Here is a 13,980-nt window from a genome sequence, read left to right as displayed (position 1 = left end):
TTTGGTTAGCTTACTGATGGATTTCTGAAATAAATCAGCTCATGACACATACAGAAAAATATCAGGGCTGGTGCAAAAGATCGGAAGATGCACATGCAGTGTAAGGAGGGGTAGCTAGGTGAGTAAAGAAAAAAAGCAAGGAAAGCAGAGACAGCTTTCAGTCACAGACATGAAAGTGAACTCTATCACTGGTAAAGGGAACTAGAGATTACTTTCCACTATCTCTAAGGCATGGGAAACAAAAATGAGTATAAAAAGAAAAACATGGTCTCATTTAACAAATATAAGAATTACTTTCCAGTCTCACAAAAAGCTTATGTTTGGCTATTTGATACCATCTTCTACAAATTCTACTTACAGTGAGATTTTTAATTGCTTCACTTTGCTCCTGGTTTGTTTTGATTTCTTTAACATAACGTTTCTGTAGATCTTTATACATCTGAAGTAGTCTAAAACAGAAAAAACGCATAAATTGCAATAAAATATGAAAGCCAACAAAACGTGAATCCTTTATGATGGAAGTATTGCAAATGCCCTGTAGAGATCCCTTAAAATGCAGCTGTACTTTAGAGACTCGGAACAGAAATATTTAAGAAGGGTGTGAATGAAGTGTGACCGGCAACACAGAGAGAGCACCAGAAAAAAACAGCAAAGGGCGAGTTGAAAGAATGGACTGTATCGACGGCAAAGAATCCCTTTCACTCAGCCAAACTGAGGACCCTGTTGTTTTTGTCCAGCCCACATGGCCGCACGGTGATTAATTCTCAGCACAAATAACTCGTTGATGGAAGACCTATACAGTAGCAACAGGAGGATGGCAACGCGTTTGCAGCATGCCACATACATCATTCCTCTCCCCGTTAGCACAACAGGAATAGCAAAAGACAACTCCTAAACGACATAAAAAAGTTTGTCCAGAAACTAGTTTCTTGCCACCAATCAAGAATCCACAATAAGGACTCATGAGGCAGCGTCCCCAGCTCTCCGTGTTGCACACGAGCAACCCTGGTCAGATCACTTCGGCACACACATCTCACTCCTTCCAAGTACGTGGGTGCGAGGGTATGAGTGAATGAAATCTATGAGGAAATGAGTACGAGTGGGTAAAATCAATCTAAAATAAACAGATTTGGGATATTATCTTTCCCTTTGATATTACATTGCATCAAGTTCTGCTACACTAATTTCCTACAGTATTTCATAGCTCAGTCTACATGTATCAGGCCCATAATATAATTGATGAACATTTTTCCTATTTTATTAGGAATTTGAATAAGAGCCAGCATTCATACTAAGGCATGACTGCCCACCACAAGCAGGATGAACAATACTAGTAGAGAACAGCTTTGTAAAATAACATACAAATAGGTGCTAGGAAAAAACCTAAGTCAGGTTATCTATGTGCAGCCTAATACAAAGCAGGTCCAGCACTAGATTCAAAGAATAAGACTTCTTCAACATAAGCATCTAATTAGGTACTCAGTTCAAGCCCAGAGCTAGACACCCAGCTTTCCTATGTAGCAAAGAGTGTGGTGGACTGTAAGGGTATTAAGGAAAAAAAAAAAACCACCAACCAAACACGCCTTCTACAATCACCTAAAGGGAACACTAAAACCAAGGTATTTGAATCAGGAGCAGTAGGGACTGCCTCTTACTTTGTAAGACCCACAGCCCATTTCTGTAAGCAGACAAAAAAAGGCCTTTGAAAGAATGGAGCAGCCTACTTATTTTAAATGAATCATAGAATTAAGGTTGGAAAAGACCTCTAAGATCATCAAGTCCAACCATCAACCCACACCCCCATGCCTCCTGAACCATGTCCCCAAGTGCCATGTCTACACGTTTTTTGAACACCTCCAGGGATGGGGACTCCACCACCTCTGGGCAGCCTCTTCCAGTAAAGAAATTTTTCCTAATATCCAATTTAAACCTCCCCTGACACAGCATAAGGCCATAAGTCATAGACCAACATTTTATGTAGCATGTCTAACTGTTAAAATGTTTTAATATATATTTTCTTATAGCAAAAATGTATCTATTGTATCAAAAAGCAGCTACAGGAGTTAATTTCTAGCATTAATTGGCAAACTACGGTAAGTAGTGGCTCACTTCTAAAATCAATTAGACTGAAAAGTAGAATCACTTGTGTGGCTTATTTTGAAATCAGTACTAGCCTATATATATATATATGCATGTATAATTCAGCTATAAAAAATTAGCTCAGAAAGCACCTACAAAACAGAAAAAGAAATTACATAATTCTAGGTTAAATGTCTAGAAAAAAGATCATGTGCGTGTACACAGGCATCATGGAGCTTCCTTCATTCATTTTTCCTCAGTGAAAGATTTGTAAAAGAAATCCATTTTGGTTTTTGTTTAGGTATATTTTCAAGATTAATCTAAGGTTTAGTATTTCCTTTTAAAATATAAATAAAAAAATTTTCCATTGTTTCAAAGGCTGAAGGCAGCTTCTGCAACAGTAAACAAAAGTTCAACTGACTTAACCATGAACAACATATTCTACCCCACCGAGAAGAACGTTTAATTCTAAAGAACCACTTTCCAAGAACTCACCTGACACCATCACCCTCTAGATTAAGATCCTTGCTGTATCCACCCTTATGCCATAAATGGGTTTCTGTTTGAACTTGAACACTTAATTGGAACAAACACAACAGCTTAATAAAATTAGATTCTACAATTTTAATTGGATCAAACAAAGCAACTGAAAAAGGCTAAATTACTTTTCAGTTTGATTTGACAATAGAGGCTTCCATGCAGGATCATAAACACAACAAATTTAAACTTGAATTTTTTTGCAAACAGGTACTGAAATCCTGGCAGGACATTCTTCACAACACTAGTGCTATAGTTTTTCAGGTCCTAGGGTCCCAGTTTCCAAATCATTGAAACAGTATTTATGCAGTTTGACCACCTTACTACTGTTTGTGGGCAAGATAGTTTAAAACTCTTTGCAGTTAGACAGAGACAGCATGTTGGCTAAGCAGGGGTATTACTTGTTGAATCTAAAATTCTTTGGTTTACTACAACCAAAGTTGTAGTAACCAGTTGCCCCAGCCATCCTTTGTTCCTTTACACACCTCTAGCGTTCTCCATCCCCACCATCCTGTTCACAGACAGCCCCTCAAAACATGTAGAACAGGTAAGGCGCAGTTCATCTGAAGAATAACAAGGTACAAGTCCTGAAACATTGCACTTGTGACACAAAAAATAATGTTTGACAATTCTTACTCTCTGGTTGTGACATAGTCACGCATTAACTGCTGTAGGTGCATTTTTTCCTGGATCTGACCCAGATTCTTTTCTAGCTCCTTATTTTTTACGTGCAGTTTTTTCAACTTCTTGACTAACTGTTCATTTTCATCACTAAGCTGAAAAAGAAAAGGATTAAAAAACAAAAATCAAGCAACATTTTAAGATCAAGTAATAACTGAGCTGATATCAGATTAAAATTCTCTCCCGAAAATTTTGCTACGTTTATCTTGAACTACATAAAGGAAAACGACAGGAAAAGTAATTGGCTTCAAACCTTATGAAGAACTAAAACACACCTTCTCTAGGATATACACTGAAGGATTCTAATGCAACTTCATAATTCATTACTGAATGACAGACAAAATGGTTTTATGTTTTAAAAAAAAAATTACAAAGGAACAAAACATACAAGTTTCCAGTTATACTTCTAAACTCGAATCATCAGCTCTGCAACGAAGCTCATGTTTATTTTTGTCTTAACCTAACCGAAACTCAAAGACTAAACCACAGCCGCATGAGCAGCTTCTTGCGGGCACGTTTGCTGCACCTCGCCCAGCAGCATGCAATCACGCCTATCCCCCAAAACACACCAAACGCGACTAACTACCGTGCCCTGACCTACAGGGCGTTAAGGAAAACCGATGCTGCCGACCGATATTCAGTCAGGACAAGGAAGATCAGCAACCGCCCGCTGCTATAAGAGTGGTCTGCCCTTGAAGGTGAAGGTAAAGGCAAAGCCGGCCGGGCCAGGCCAAGCCGCCGTGCCCGGGGCGGGCTGCGGCTGAAGGGCCTAACACGGGGCTCCCGGCAGCCAGGACGTGGCGCGGCCCGGACGGAAGGGAAGGAGAGAGACTACCCCGGGGGCCAGCAGCACCAGAGCCCCACTCACTTGGAGGCACTTGTGGAGGGAGGGTAGGGGCAAGGCTGCGGCCATGGCGGCGGGAGCCGAGCCCCGCCCCAGGCCAGGCTGGGCCCCCGCCCGCTCGCCCGCTTTCCAACGCACCCTCCGCCCCGGCGGGACCGCGCCGCGGAAGGCCCCACCTAGCTGCCCCACTCACTGCCTGCCGCCACCGCTCACCTCGCCGCTCTCGGGCAGGCGCCCTCCCCACCAAAGCCCATCCGGATAGGCTCCGAGCAGCGGGCGTCACAAGCGAGCGACCGCGCCCCATCAAGGGCCCTGGCTCTCCCCCCCCCCAACCCCCTCGTTGCCAGGGAAACGGGAGGGAGCGGAGCGCCGGCTGTCGCCCCGGCCTCCCTTGGGGCTGAGCTCCCTGACCCGGCCCCACCGGGAACCCCCGCCCGGCGGCGGGCGCTGCGGCCCCGCAGCCGGCGCAGAAATACCCAGTCCCGACTCGGCTCTTTTTAATTGCCATTAGTTTTATTCGCTATTTTATTTTCTGAGACTAAGCGCTGCTGAGTGCGCCGGAACAAGACAGCGCCCGTTACAGACCTGCAGGGACATCCCTGTACACCCCCACACAGCGAGTTACGTATCTCTACAACGGAATCCGCGGTTATAGGCTGTTCCGGTGACAGCCACCAGGGTAGGAGGCAACAGTCTGCCTGCTAAAGCTGTGACCCGCTGTGGGGTGGAGGTTTGTACCCTTGGTATTTGCTGTACGTGGTATTACCACCGTTTGCTGGGTTTTGCTCATTTTTTTTGTATTTTGCAGGTAATTTTGGTGGAGCAGACGGCAGGGCGTACAGACAGGACGAAAGCATTCCACCCTCATGACAGGCCAGACCTTACAGATAACACACCAACAGAAGGCACCCACCGGCCACAAGAAGATCACCGATCACAGCAAGGTTGACCCAAAGCTGCAATGATTGCCTGCTGGTCTCACCAGCCTTTGTTACTGGCAGTTAAAAACCTTTCCTGTTTTCCTCTCGTTCTCTAGGTCTCAAATCTAAGTCATCTTTTGTTCTCTGCATTTCTTGTCTTTGTAAAAAATGTTGTCTCTCCTGTTACTTACAGCCCACCACGTGTTGCCAGATGCCACCCACCATTCCACTTTGACTGTGCAGCCCACCTGCCTGCAGAGCCTGGCAATTTTTGTGAGGAACCATTCATGCCTGGGAGGAGAAGGGAGAGATGACAGCATCTCACTGATGCCTACTGGGGGTCTGCAACTTACTTAACACATGGTACGAGACACTCAGGTCACATTAGGCTGCAAGTGGGAACGGTAATGTAATCAGATGGAGGGAGGTGGCGCACACCTCTAGCTCCAGAGCAAAATCCCAGTATCTTTCCTCCTCTGCCATCAATGCCGATCAGCCCCTCGCCCATCTGGCCAGCTCCTTGAACTCCACACAGAGATCACAGTGCAAGGTAAAAGCCATCATGCTGAGCTGAATATACTCAAGATCCAAGCTATGAGGCTGTTAACACTTAGAGTACATGGGAGGGAACGGTGTGCCCATGCTGTTAACTCCTGCCAGAGCCTGTGAGGATTTCTGTATTGGTTCCATAACTTGCAGAAGCAGCCACACAACACTGCTAATTCTTGGGGCCCATGATGAGTCACCTTGTCCGTAAATAGACTGGCAACAAAACTGCTACTTTAATCAGCAACTAACATCGAATAAATTAGCAACTGACAGTTCATAGGATGAAACCAGGAAGTCAGTTCTTGAGAAAAATACAGCTGGATGTAACTAGTGACAGTAGCAGTAAACAAGGAAAAAAAAAATAATTGGGAGGTGTAATACCAGCCAGCAACGCAAGGTGCTGCAGAAAGAGGGAGATCCCACTTTCAGATGGAGTAGCAATATCCTGAGGTAATAACTCGGTTCTATTCTGTTTTATCCAGCACAAACAAGATCTCAGGTGAGGTCCTGAGGAGTCTAGAAAAGAGGAATAAAAATGACATGAGAAAGAAAATACAGCATATCAGGAAGGGCTGAAATAACTGTGTTCGTTTCGTCCAGAAAACAGAGACTGCCAAGAACCATTGTAAGTGACTTTATCTTAGGTTCTTGTAAAGGACGGTAATAATTCTTTCCCATGTCCTCTAGAGAAGGATGAGCAGAAATAAAGTTACTTTCCAACAGGGATTATTTCAGTGGGATGACAGGGAAAGTTTTCTTAATATCAAAGAAGAAAAAAACACGTAGTTCTCCCTTACTAAAGGTTTTAACAAACTGATTGGAGAATGATCAGTCATGACTTTGGATACAGGTATATTTAATATGCATAACACACTGGCATACAGCAAGTAGACAAAAAGATCATTTTAAAACCCCTTTTAGGCCACCATTTCAACGATTCTATGTTACTAATTTAGAAGAGAACATGCTCTGATATTGTAGTAGTTTGGATATTTTGCAAAACTTTGTAAAATGACTACTTGAGAAATAATTTTTCAAGTGACAAAGGGAAGCTGTAGTATAAGACAGTGTGGTGGAGAAAGACCAGCACAGTAGAATCCAGCATACCCTATATACTGGAATCTCACTGGAGACAGTATGAGTAGGATAACAATTTTTTCCTCAATACTGGGAATGTCAAGAGTAGTCATAATTGCTTAACGCCATGCAAGGCAAGGCAACTTGAATATCAAGGAATAGTATTTTATAAAGAATGTGCAAGGCTCACTAGGACTTACATTCCTATAGTACCCAGGTGTTTAGGTTTGGTTTGTTCAGGGTTTTTTTTAATACTATGGGTGGAGCTGTAAAATAAAAAGAGGAGGAAGCACAGATGGATTCATTCAGGGCTTCTACAGAAACTAGAGCAGGCATGGGAAGGGCAGCACTGGGCAGCACTCAAAGAACAACCTAGACAGGTCGGTAGTAGCAGAGAAGACAAGCCCACGATATGTCTTGGGTCATTCTCAGATGTGAAATCTGCAAACCCTGTTTCCCTAGCTCTTCTACAAACGCAACAACTAGTTCTGGGCACACTGCCGCTATCCTGCTTACCCAGGAGTTGACAAAAATGCAGCAGCTATGCACAGTTTTAAAGACCAAAGTATTTTTAAAGCTCAAAAATTGTTACCAGTAGAATATTTTCTCTATTCTGCAGGCTGGAAAACGACACACAGCCAAGTTGGGAAATTAGCCAACAGAGCTAAAAGGGAAAGAAGAATTCACGATTTCTGACCTAGAAACTGAGCCACGCAGCCTCCCTCTGTCCTGCTTTTCCATGGCTGGCACGGGAACTACAGATAGATGGAGGAAGCAGACAACAGCCAGGTTTCTCAACTGTGCAGCTAGACCTGCAAGGAGTTTGTGTAAGACTCAGATTTTAGCAAACAAGTGCTGATCCAAATGATGCCAAAAAATCCCTACTCATACCTTCAAACTCTTTGAAAAGCTGAAGCTCTTGTAGGTTTTATCATGCACATTACGATCAAACATTTTCAAAAGCAGTCATGGATTTTGAGCGGTTCTGCTTCAAAATGAGCATCCGTTCTTCCAAATTAAAGATACTTGACAGATCCGTAAAAACGGCCCAAGGCTGAGTAGCACTGGACATCAGATTCTGAAGCATCCAAAAATCAAAAGATAACGTTAGCCTGCATGTATAGATAAAACACAGTTTATACAAATGATAAAAGACTTTTGAGAACTTGATGAGGGAACACATTCACTTTCCAGAGTTACTAACAATACATGAATTTTAAAACACTTCTCTGTGGCAGTAAATGTATGAAATGCCACTAAGATATTTACTTTCCGCTGTGAACAATTACAGCAGAAACATTTCTGTACACTGTTACTCAGCTGGTTTATTGAACGCATTCTTTTTTCCTTGCATTTTTGTTTCTAACTCAGCATGGTGTGAACAGAGATACGTTTCATGCTGGAACACACGAATTAAAATGTCATTGATTCCAGCGGTGCTGAGCCTGCTACTTACTGCCAAACAGCAGGAATGTGACCCATAGCACTTTTTTCCAGCTACATGTGCACCAAAATCATTGATTTACTTTGTCAGAAAATATATGAACATGGGATTGCTTGATGCAACCCTACAATAACTCCAAGCGTATCCTTTTTTCCACACAGATTAAAGGGTAGTATGTGTCCTTTCAACCCTCAAAGACCTACTACCCTCATGAGATTTTCCAGGAATCAAAATTCTCCTGTGAAAATCTACATGCCTTTGTAAAAACATATGAAAATTTCACCTGCTGCAAATCAATCTCTCTTTGATTCCATCCACCAGCTGCATCAGCAACGACTCCTGAGTCCCTTTCAGGGCGGAAGATGGCAAGACTCATGCAGTATTTCTGCCCGTTATGTTCTTTGGCACAATCAGTGCTGCCAATCTCACAGACAATCGGCAGTTATAAAATCATGGAACAATCCCAAACAAGATGGCCAACACAGGAAAAAGGCCCTTTCTCCATCTTGTTGAGCTTGGGTCAGGAAGTAATAATCCCATTTGTGTTTAAGAGCCATCCCTGAAACAGGGAGAAGCAATCTGGCTTTCCCAAGCCTTGGCACAAGCACAGAGGACAGCTAAATGCAAAAGTTCAGAATTCAGTTCAAAACATGAACATTTCCTGCATATCAAGACAAAAAGCACTAAGACCTGATTGGATTTAAGATGACTGTTTGCAGAATTAGAAACCAGAAATCTTTTCTTATAAAATATTAGAATAAGAGGAAATTGATTTAATCTTAAAGCTGATAAAACCAGAGATAATATTTATTAAACCGAATTAGGCTACAAGGATTCCTGCCGCAGCACATTGACCAAAGTTCTGTATCACCTTCAGTGGTAGAAATATCAGGTTGTAATACTAGTTTGTTTTGAGGGAGAGGGGCGTATTATTTTTAGTATTTTCAGTGGATAATGTTCAAAAAACAATACTGGCATGCATGTGGCAAAGGCAGTCTGTCACTTCTCCCATCAAGGCCAGGGAAAAAGACCTTTACCACATTCTACACCCACAGGCATGGTCCAGGAAAAAGAGTAACAGCTTGGGACTGTACTACCTTGTCCACAGATCTCCTTCCAGAGAAGAAAAACATCTCTTGGTAGAGAGTGAAAGGCGCTTGCAACCCTGGAAAGCTCTCGCAGCCATACCTGGAAGGGAAAATATCCCAGGATGACAGTGCCAGTCTGAAAACAAGAAAACACTGAAGGATGTCATTTTACCAGTAGAGCTGTCTGTCAGACCTTAAGCCAAAAATCTCCATTTCCATGTTAACCGACCCCTGGGGTAGATCTGAAGGGAGACTCCTGCACTGCATGTTTGAGACTACCTTTTAGTTAGTTTGTGGCAGGACAGAAAATGCAGAGGGTGTCCAAGCAGCGATCCCTGGGCCTTCTGGAGGTAGAGAAGAAAGGTGGTCAGAATATGACCCTGCATGACAGAAAGGGAACACAAGAAACATCTAATACACCACTTAGAACAGTGCACTAATCAAGCGTTATGTCATTAATGAGTCATTAGCGAGCATTATGAAAAATGATGCCAGTGTTAGTAATTCCTGTTTGTCTCTGATGAAGCTGAAGCGGGAGCAGCACAGCTCTTCCAGGGAGTCCAGCAAGAAGAGCGAGCATCTCCTTATGATTTACCTTCCCTCTTGTACACCCAAAAGGCAAAACAAAAATCTGGGCCAAACACCCTCTTTTATCAGGTATAAAATCTTTCACTGCAACGTGACCATTGCACGAAACTACTACAATGTTGTAGTAGTTTGCACATACAAAAAGCTTGTCATCTGGGTTTCCTCTTAAAGGCAGACTCAAACTTCATTCTTCATGAGATACTGATAAAAGCTCCAGGGAAAAGGGCTAGAGACAGTAAACAACAATTTTATATGACTAATCCAATATAATCCTATGTTGTGTAAAAAGACCATCTGCATGGATTTCCACTGAAGTGCTTTAACAACAGCGCAGCAAGTCTCTGGCTGTCATGCTGAGGAAATGCTCTTTCGCTCTCAGGCTAGTAATTCCAAAAGATTACTTCCTTTTTCTTCCCCCTCCCGCTCTGTTTTTATTAAAGCGGTTAGCCACTTGCTCTCCCATTTAATTCCCTATTAAGAGATCATCCATCAAACCCCTGAAGTGACAAGGATCCACACTGGAAGACAACTGCGGATTCCACATCGATGGGTGGCTAGCTACAGAGAGGTCACCCTCCCTCTGCAAAAAAACAATTTTACTGCATCACTGCAGCGTGCAATTACTGTTGAAGAAGAGAACGGCAAGCTGTCGGCTGAGTCATAATTAAACCAATTTCAGCTGCAGCAGCTTCCCCTCTGAGTGGCCCCGCTTTTTGCACCATGGACCCAGCAGACTGCAACAGGGATCTCCAGGTGGCACGCAGAGCAGCCGTGCCCATAGATCCTGCGCAGCAGTTTAGGACAGGAAGTGAAGGAGACTGCCAGCTCCAGCTGAGCCATGACTAAGTAAGGGCTTCACACCCTGGGAGAGAAGGAAATCCATGACTATGCTCCATTTTCTGCTCTGAGGTCAGAGGGACCAGGTCTTCACCTCTGTCAAGTGTTGATTGTCTCAGGGGAGGAAGCCCGACCTCTACACAAATCTGGTCGGGGCTCAGGAGGATTCAGACAGATGAAGCACCCAAGAAACACTAGTATTTCAGGTTCATCCAGGATGAGCCTATTCCAAGTGGACAAGATTAAACACGTGGCATGTGTGTAGGTTACAAAAGGTGTGTGAGAGGAACTGGCTAGCATGTGGGGTTATGAAAGATCAGAGGTTACGAAAGACCTTGGCAGTTATGAAAGATGAGCTGAGAGTCAAGAGGAGCCTCGACCTGCTCAGAGGTGAACGGATGTTCAAAATCACCCAGCAGCTCACAGCAGGAAGTTCATGCTGCCGGGCAGGTCTAGGCTAAGGAAGGCTTGAAGAAACTTCAAGCAGTAATAAGAAAACAGTCGATACCAACTACAAGAACAATGAAGAGAAATATATTTCATCTGTTTATAGGCCTTATAGGCAACTATTTTTTTGTAGAGTATTTGAATGGTCTTAAAATACTAGCTGCAGCCACTGATTTTCTAAGAAGTATTCTTTCCTGGCTTTCTAGTTCTTTTTTAAATCTTCTGTCTGCATGAGTCACATAGCTGGAATGAATCTGTAAAAACCAAGGGTTAATTCAGGTAATATTTTAGCCTTTCAAGTTCAGCCTTTGGTGATCATTTTACTAATATTCTACCACCAGAATGAAGAGAAAGTTGGGGAAATTTTACTGAGCCAGATGGCCAGATTTCCAAATGCCACTCAGGCATCACTTAGGAGGAGGACATACTCTGCTTAGAAAAATATTGAGGAGGGCACTTCCCCCCTTTGCAACAGTATTTCTCTGTGATGAGGATTTTCTACCATTACCTTCGGTGAGGATATTTCTGCATCCTGCCTAATACACTACCATTCACGCTGCCCTGTTTTTAAAACACGAGTTAAACAGACCTTTCAAATGCCCCTGTGGTAGCCTAATCACAACAAATCTGGCATTGCATCAGACTTCAGACACAAGGAAGGAAACCAATTGCTTTACATCAGATAGTATCTAGATGGTTTCAGCAAAAGGTATAGACTGTTTTACTCTTGGCCAATTCAGTAACTAGAACTCTGTCTTTCAAAGAAAAAGGCAGAAAACACTTCTATTGTGGTCTGAGATGCTTCCTAGAATGCAAAGCCATGGTTAGCTGTAGATTTATTTACCAAAGTCAAAGATGTTTTTACTACATCTCACCAGCACACACAACTCACCCGTAAATATGTTCACTCATCTGCCCAGCACAGAAACTCTCTCGGGAAGGTCCCGAAGCCACCTCAAGCTACGCTGAGCATGGCCTCAATAAAAAGCAGAAATTTCTAAAATTTGGAGGAAACCGAGATTATGGAATAATCCAGAGTAATTCTGTTCCATACTATCCCAAATTATATTACATGCCTGTAGGGTTATTGCAATTAATGAAACTGATCTTATGTGAGGACACAGAAAGTAAGAAGTCAGAGGAAACAGGTGACTTGGAAGCAGAATAATCAGTCAGCAGAAGGATTGACAAACGTTTGATGAGGATTTCTTCAAGCAAAATTTCAGTTTCATACTTTAAACAAACTTCATCACTTCGAGTATTAGTTTATTCACCTTCTCAGGGTTTGTTGCTCTCTTCTGATTCAAAAGTGGGAACTCGTAAATGTTTTGCTAAGCAGACCAACAGTGTTGCTATCTTTGTGGTATCCACTGCCACAGTGCAGTTTAGAGATCTAAAGGATGAAGCTGAATTCTTGTACTAAAACCCATGAAGTTTTGTGACTTATCTTAGAAGGAAAAGGTCCAAAACTCCTAAAAAGCGTCTATTATTTTTGTGGTCTACATACAGGAGTGTTATGTCCCTCTCATCCCAAAGTCACCTGTGTCGTACAAGATAAACAACTAAATAAAAGAAAATAGATCTAGACTTAGGGTCTGTTAGCTTAGATAGAATACCCAAGCCAATTAAACTTAGCCTAGTCCATAGAATATTAATAATTCATTTTGTGTTCATATCAGGAATAGTAAGTGGAGGCGACATGAAATTTTCTTAATGCAAATATGGTCACCACTGAAGTATCTCTATTCTATCCCTCAAAGGTTCCTGAAAATGAAACCTTTGACCACAAAGCAGGTGCTGAAAAACAATAACACATTTCATAGACTCGATGTATTTAAGGCCTTTTTCAAAAAGCTACGCTGACAGACTCAGTCCCTGGGCTCTCTTTTGTCCAATTCAACACCAAGCATGCATCAGAACAAGCCATTTGGAAAAGCCTCACTTTGGCAGATAAAGTGTGCATTCCCAGCGCTTGCTCGGTGTTGTGTTACAGACCGGTTGCTCTGTTCCATAAGTACACATTCATTGTGGGCCACCCTTTATTCTACAAGGTGGATCTAGAATCAGAATCGCTCAGCTGCCTGCCACCGGTCCCCTGTTCTGCTGGCTCAGATGCACGGTAATTTGGCTTATGTGGTTTCTGGAACAGTAGGTTCTTAATTCTCGTCCTCTCATCCTTGACAAATCCAAAATGACATACAAAGACATGTGAAAAATCTAAAGGGCAATGTGTTTGTTACCGTACACGTTCATTCCCAAGCACCAACGAGCTGCTGAAATTACAAGTCCGTTGAATTGCTGTTCTACTCCCGGGGCCGCTTCTCCCCCGCTTCTCCCCGATGGAAACGGAGACGGCCGATATTAGCCGTCGGCTTCCACCCCCCACACAGCCCCGGTAGCGCCGAGGGCCGGTCTGTCGCTCCCCGGCACCGCCCTCCGCGCTGGGCAGGCCGCGGGCCTCCCGCCCGGCTGGCGGGCCGCTCCCGCAGGCAGCGCCCGGGAGGTGAGGGCAGCGGGACCCCCGGGGGGCCGCTCGGAGGGACAGAGGGAACAGTAACGCCCCGGCCCGGCGGTAACGGCCGCGGCGCCATGTCAGGCGGGCCGGCCGGGCCCTGGCCAGGGCGATGGCGATGGCGATGGCGGCGGTGCGGGCCGGGCCGGGCCGGGCCGGCGGCCTCCCCGCCACATCCTGCCCTCGGCGGCGCGGCCCCGGCGTTCCTCTCCCCGGCACCCCCGCCCGCCTCTCCCGGCCCTTCTCCGCCCCCGAGGCTCACCTAAAGTCCGCGCCCAGCAGCCAGGCGCCGCGCCGCAGCCCGCCTTCCCCATAGAACGCGGCGGCCGCCCGGGCGCCTCCCTCCGCCCCGCTCCCCTCGACGGGGCGGTGCCGGG

General features: G+C 44.3%; 1 protein-coding gene across 4 annotated transcripts in view; it reads right to left on the bottom strand.

Moving 5' to 3' along the window:
* MPPE1 (metallophosphoesterase 1) overlaps nucleotides 1–13,977 on the bottom strand; it is a 32,247-nt gene extending 18,270 nt beyond the window's left edge. For 2 of the 4 annotated variants that reach the window (XM_075084650.1, XM_075084654.1), the window contains exons 1-2: nucleotides 4,166–4,300; nucleotides 359–449 (exon numbers count right to left, since the gene is read on the bottom strand). The gene's annotated coding sequence lies outside the window, so the exon portion shown is untranslated. Of the gene's footprint in view, nucleotides 1–358; nucleotides 450–4,165; nucleotides 4,301–13,336; nucleotides 13,606–13,865 lie in introns of those variants that run through there. The other 2 variants (XM_075084651.1, XM_075084652.1) reach the window with 2 other exon arrangements.
* Nucleotides 13,978–13,980: the final 3 nt, after the last annotated feature.

This window comes from Phalacrocorax aristotelis, chromosome 2 (genome assembly GCF_949628215.1).
Source record: "Phalacrocorax aristotelis chromosome 2, bGulAri2.1, whole genome shotgun sequence".
Lineage (NCBI taxonomy): Eukaryota > Metazoa > Chordata > Aves > Suliformes > Phalacrocoracidae > Phalacrocorax > Phalacrocorax aristotelis.
This window is presented reverse-complemented; position numbering and strand designations above follow the sequence as displayed.